Source organism: Ciconia boyciana, chromosome 3 (assembly GCF_034638445.1).
Source record: "Ciconia boyciana chromosome 3, ASM3463844v1, whole genome shotgun sequence".
NCBI lineage: Eukaryota > Metazoa > Chordata > Aves > Ciconiiformes > Ciconiidae > Ciconia > Ciconia boyciana.
The window spans coordinates 119,105,112-119,111,899 of NC_132936.1; the positions used below are offsets into that span (position 1 = coordinate 119,105,112).

At 40.1% G+C, this 6,788-nt stretch overlaps 1 long non-coding RNA gene across 2 annotated transcripts in view; it reads right to left on the bottom strand.

Annotated features, from left to right (window-relative positions):
• The window catches only part of LOC140649280 (uncharacterized), a 158,420-nt gene extending 151,926 nt beyond the window's left edge, over positions 1-6,494 (bottom strand). The window contains exon 1 of one of the 2 annotated variants that reach the window (XR_012041554.1): positions 6,391-6,494. This is a non-coding gene — a long non-coding RNA (uncharacterized lncRNA). Of the gene's footprint in view, positions 1-1,977; positions 2,098-6,390 lie in introns of those variants that run through there. The other variant, XR_012041553.1, reaches the window with a different exon arrangement.
• Between the last annotated feature and the right edge of the window lie 294 nt (positions 6,495-6,788).

Below are 6,788 nucleotides of genomic sequence, written 5' to 3' on the forward strand. Positions count from 1 at the left end.
CCTCACGGGATCTGACAGCCTCCTGTCTGAATGCTCACATGTGCCAGACCCATTGTTAATATTATTTCACGAGATATTAGGATTTCAGATGCATCTCCCTTGCCTTGTTTGCAAGAGCTTTTCAACAAAAGACTATGGACATGTCTAAACTCCTAATATTTGCTGTGATAATACCATTTAAAGGCAAGTGGGCTGGGAATGGGAGAGAATAACTGATATTTTCATTTAGCTGCTGACGTGACTGGGATTTAGAGAACAGCCTGATTGATGTCTCGGCTTCATTTAAAATAAAATAATTAGGCTACTAAAATCTGGAAAGTATATTTTCATTTTAACTGGTCTGTGTGCTCAGCCCAGGCTCCAAGAAAGAACATGGAACGTTACAGGAATGGCAATGAGGGGTCGGAGTAGGAGAAATGATATACTGTAAATTAGAGGCAGACGAGGAAAGGATATGAAAAAGGGTCTGGCAGAATTAAAATAATCAGGAACTAAGAGGAAAAACCAAGAGTTCAAAAAAAGTGTAGAGCATTCCATTAATCATCATTGTGGGAGGTAACAGAGGGTGGACAACAATATGAGAAGAGAACTGAAGAAGCACAACTAAGAGACAGAAAGCTGTAGATATGAATAAAACAGGCGTAAAATTCACTTTTTTTTTGTTCCTGTTTCTAATAGCACTCAGGTCCCTGCTTAGTGGAAGCAATGAAAGATTGGCTGGGGGAACAAGAAGGCTCCCAGATGCATGAAAGAAAGTTGTAGGATCAGACCTGCAAAACCATGCACAACTTAAACATCTTAAAGCCCCAAATAAACGCACATTTTGATCCTTTGCATCTCCCTATCACAGTACAAAGGCAGTTAAAGCATTGAACATTAAAAACAGTCCAAGGAATTTTTGATTTGATCTCTTAATTCTGTGAAAATTCAGGCCTAGATCTCAACTGCATAAGAGCTCAGAAACACAATCACATGCACCAGCCGGACAGTCCTAATTATACAAATACACAGACTCTGACAGCAAGAAATGCAACACAACGCACTTTGTTGAGACAAAAAAGATTTTTGTTTATGTAAAGCCAAGATACGGCACTTTACATCTGTATACACATGGATCACAAGACCACAGCTAACAAGTTAATCATGTAGCTCGAGCCAGGCGCAGAGTGAGTGTGTTATAATACCCACTCCAGTGGCCAACAGCATCCTCAGGATTGCTCGGAAACATAATGTAAAGTTTCCAGAAGCCAGGAATCTCAGCCAATGAACTGAAAACAACTTGAAACAAAATCAAGTAATATCTCTTTTGGATCTTTACAATCACTCCCATAGTGTGAAAGCTTCATCTGACTGTGACAGGAAAGGGACTAAACACTCCTTCTCCCCTGTAGTGATTACTCCATATAACTCAGTTTCATGGTTGCCTGGTCTTTCACACCTACCTTCCTCTGGAAGCCAGTCACCCATAAAATATAGTATATGAACTGCACTATATTAGCTAGAGAAAAATGAGACACTCGAAACCTGAGAGAAAGCTGAAAGAAATTTACACTAAGTGAATATTGCATACTCGAGGGACAGGGGTACTTGGAAGAAAATTCCTTTAAAAACAGATTGTTTTCCCCCTCTTCAGAGTTTAACTTCCTTTTTTTTTTTTTTTAATTTAAAATAAGTTTGCCATCCCCCATCCACCTCTTTCTCAGCACAGAGAGGATATTTTTGCCACGTACTGTCTTGCATAGCAGGATACACTGAAGTGGTCTGGAATAACTTTTCTGTTCTACTCACCATCAGTGAAAGAAGCTGGGTCTGGGCATATTTGGATTTGGGTGCTATTCTACAAGGTAGGTAAGGACCAACCAGGAAAAATAAAACAGGAATTCACAAGAATAATCCTAGAAATAAGCCCAGAAAACATGCCTTAAAAAAGAAGGTAACAATTCTTGTCCTTGTAGTTTTATTTTCTGTTATACATACCTTTTTCCAGGTATTAACAAAACCAGAGTTTCCACTGGATAGGAACAGGAAGTCTGTGCACCTTACAGGCTGCTTCAGTTTGCTGCAAACACATCAACCCCGTCCAGCCTTACAACTGCACTAAACACAGAATAAGGTAGTAAGTTGTTTCATGGAGGTCTGCAAATTTCTCCACAGAATAACCTTTTTGTGGTCTATGCCACTAATAAAACTAGGTTCATTAGCTGAAAGGAATCATAAGTAAAAGAGGGATTAGAAGGTTTACTACAATATTTCCCTCTTTACCTTTTGCTCCTACCTGATGCACAAATTTGAATCAATTATTGGTGTTCATGGATGTATATCACGCAAGCAAAATGAAAATCCACTTCCTCTCTGGCCTAACATATTTTGACTTTTCACACTATTCACTCAAAAACAACTCATGATAGTTTAGAAAACTGTAAGGGAGGTACATCAGGGAAATTCAGAATAAAAGAAAGTACCACACTCTTCACATTAAAAAGACAGACTTTTGTTTCCTATTTGCTAACCATTAATGGTGCATAAAAAATATGTGATTATGACCCTGAGAGTTGGCATGGCTCAAATACTGTATATTGATGAACCACATTGGAATGGAAATCAGATCAAAAGTATTCCTGTAGTGGTACTTTAACCTAACTGTTGACAGATGGAGAATGGAAGCAACATAAATGCTCTCTTTTTGTGTCAGCACTATAAAAATGTCTGACTAGCCCATGAAAGATGGAGATGAAAGCTTAGGCAGCCATTAGAAACTGTGCCTTACCTCAAGCAATAACTCATTCCCATGGTATTATGAAAATGGTTTTATTGCAGAGGATTACTTCTTCCCCTTCTGCAAAAATTACTGCTTATCAGCAGTGCAGAAATAAAGCCAGAAACTCCCAATCTTTTAAATTCTCCTATGCAATCTCCTTCCCAATGGTCAGGAATTTAATAAAATGTAACATTTGATTAAACCAGTTTGCATGCCTTTCTGAAACTGACACCATTATCTGAAATACGGCACTTTCAAGTGTCCTGCCATTAGCTTACAGCAGCTTGATTGCCTGTTGCATTTATTTATCTGAGTATTAATGCTCTGCGAACTGCCTTGATTGGAATCCAAGTCTTTTGGCAGACCTGGATTGGAAATCAAAAGGAGGTTGTAAGGGCAGGAAGAAACTCAAAAACAGTGTTGAATTAGGACGTTTTGTTTGGGTTGTTTTTTTGGGGGGTGGGGGTGATGTCTTTTTATGCACAATGCATTTTGGTTACTGCTTGTTCCTAAGCAGTCAAGCTTCAGTTAGAAAGCAAAACAGAACCAGGCGTATTTTAAATTCAAACACTCATGAAATCAAAAGGATGCAGGATCTTCATCATTAACACAACTGGAAATTACGTCAGTACCTCCTGAAGGGATCACAGGCTCCCCAAGGTACAGAGATTTAGCCTGAGAAGTGAACATTTAGAATCAGTGCAAGGCAGCAGCAAGGTGTCGGTATCAGACTCTACGATCCCCCCATGATATCAGTGCCCATCAGAATGTGTAGCTAACATATCACGGCAGCTTTATCCAGATCTTGCTTGACACTCCAAAGCTGCTCTTTTGGCAGCCGCTTTCAGGAATCCCTCTTATAAACCTATGCTGATGGACTGGCCAAACCTCATGGGATGGCTGCAAGGAAAGAATGCATCCTCGCTTGGTTAAAATACATTTTCAGTTTTGCTTTCTTTTATATTTCAGGAATCTCCACAGCCAAAAAAATAATCTAAGCAAGTCTGGCTTCAAATGGTGCCGACAGCATGCTGGCTAGGCCAGTAAGGCTATTCCCAACACTTTTTTCGGCAGTCGTGTGCACATGTGCGTGAATATGTGCACTCATAAAAGAAAGAGGGAAGCAGTGGCAGAAAGAGGTAGATATAACTCTTGTACATGGCTACATCTTTGCTGAGCAACCCCAAATCACAAAATGAACAGAAAACATGTCCTACAAACTTGGAATAGCCCTGGCAGACAGAGAGCGCATATTTTCTCAGACACTCCAGGACTCAAAGGAAACCCTACATGACAATTTTATGACTGTGGTCATTTTTCAAGTGACATACTACAAGAATGTATTGTGGGCTCCCATGAAGCCTTTAAGGCTCCCTCTACACAGTGAAAAGAAAGGCTGGAATAGCTCCCCAGCTTCCGGTGGGACTCAACCTTTTGCTCCTCAGAGAATGACATGAACATCTGCAAGAAAATGTTTACTCTGAAACTTAGGAGGAGACTTCTGAAAAGCAGATCCACTTTTCCTTCAAAACGTCTCTAGTATCACACTGACACTTTGCAGGGAGAAGGCCTCCAGTTCTTCAAACTGTGCACACGGGACATGCCATGCTCTCCAAGCACCAAATAGAAAGCTTTGCACAGCAATTCAGCTTCCCAAATGTTTCTTAACCATTGATGGTTTTACTCAGGAGAGCAGCAGCGTTGCACTTTGTGTTTGGGACATCTCATTCTCATCAAATGCTCTGGGATAGTACCCATCTGTCCTTTTTAACTTCGATTATACAGCTCTGAGCTAGATTTTCCTGAAGCTGTATTTCAGCCAGCCAGATGGCTTTGAATGTTTTGCGCAGAGAAAGGGGGTTCACAATCCTGTACTGTCTGTACTCAGGTCTTTTTACAGAAAAGCTTAGACAACACCACACTGATGCTCTGTATCTTACTGAGGAAGCTGAGCAACTGCCTTGGAGCACAGTCATTTTCTCCAAAATCATATGGCCAGCTGAATTAATCACTCAGCTGTGTGAGTATTTACTGATGTAGAACTACATACTCACAGACTATTTACGGAAAAATGTCATTTGCCACCATTACACATGCTTAAAGCTTGCCAGCGTTTCCTTGTTAGACCACACCCTATCCTCCTTTTCATCCAAGTTTTACCAATCTCAACATCCAAAGTCTGTCTTAGAGACAACGTTTTTCAGGGAGAGCAGAAAATATATTATCATTTTCTGTCTATCCATCCTACAAGGGTAGTTGCCTGTTTGAGTTCAGCAAAGCAACATTAGTAGAAGTACTACGTGTTGAAATATCTATTTAAATCAGGAGGGACTTACACATTCAGCGTTTGCTGAGTCTGGCCCTTATTAAAGAGCTTTGCAGAGACATTAGCCACACATACAGACTGTGCATTTTAAATTTAAAATTACAGAGTTGCTGATGTTGAAAACTTGGCTACCTTGCTTGTACAGTAATGTTCTTACAAAAGTTTTTTAAATGTGCTTAATTTGCATAACACCATTATGAGTTACCCTGTCAGAGACTCATTTAGTAACAATGCCATGCTATGGATTGACATGATAGCTTATTATGGCTTCAAATAATATGTAAATAATATTTAAACGGCTTCTCTCAGAGCCATTACTGTCAATCAAGTAAATACCTATATTTTGGCTTCTCATTTTTATGTCCTTAACTAACATTAAGAAACAAAAAAGCAACCTATACACAAAACCCATAACAAACAGTTATTTTGCTAACAATCTGGTTTAAACTGCCACAAAAACAACACAACTCAGTTGTAATGCCAAAGCTCTAATTTGGGTTGCCCTGTTGCATCTTAATACTGCAAAGATTAGTATTAATTTTGTGGGTCAGGACAATCACTATTTATGGACATCAGCCCAACAGAGATGATATGCACAATTTTATCATCAAGAGAGGAATTTCACAGTGTTCTCAATAATTCTCATTATATACATTTTATGTACATTTTAAGCACCAGATCTTAAGGTGATTTACAAAACTGGGTGAGGGACCACTAGCAGCGTCAGCTGTGCTGGGGAATAGACACCAAAGGGTGCTCAGCTCTTCTGCATTAGCGTCTCACGGTGCAGCTAGTGCTTTGCACAATATTGTGCCAGAAGGAAACGCTACCCCTGCATACTTCATGCCAACCTGCCACTCGCTCCCTAACCAAAACTTTGTTTCCACACTCATCACCCCCATGTTGTAGATGGGATGAGTCCTGTACACAAAGCAACAGGACATTTCAAAGGGGGCACAAAAGCCAGTACCAAAGCGATGAATAAAGCCAGGTCTCCTACAGGCAGTCAGCGCTGTGCCCACCAAAGATGGAAGCCACAGCATGTATGTTACTTAGACCTATATAAAGTACAATGACCCAAAATCTTGGTGGTTTATCTCAGCCCCGGTCCTGTTTCATGTAAAATCATCTTCTTGCAGCTGTGTTCCTTTCCTTACCCTGTGCCTATGCACACAGGTACAGAATGAGTCCCAGTAGTATACATTTCAATACATTATGCCACATATTTTTTCTTCTGGCAAAAAGCTATCCTCTGCAGCACAATTATGACGTTGCAAAGATTCAGTGTGGTACCAGTGCCACATACCAGAGCCTGGGCTTCATCCAGTTTGCAGGAAAACAGCTCGGTGTAGGCAGATGTGTCCAATCAGGGTGAGGTTATTTTTGATAGCTGGATTCAAAATCAGCACTGCAATAAAAACAGCCCTATGTCAGTCATGTTTACCCTGCAATATATTCATTAGCAACATTCAACCACATACCTAATACTCTACAAAAATATGACTTCACCATTTACTGAAGGGGAAAAAATGCACAAAAAGTACAAAGCCTACACCTCAGCCAGATTTCTGCAGTAGAGAGCCTCTGTCTTTTGGTTTCTCTATTTTGGGGAAAGAAGCTACCGTTCTCTCTTGTGAAGTTCAATCACAGCTCCAGTTTCTCACGGAGAAATTTGTCTTCTACTCTCAGAAAAGATGGGTTTTG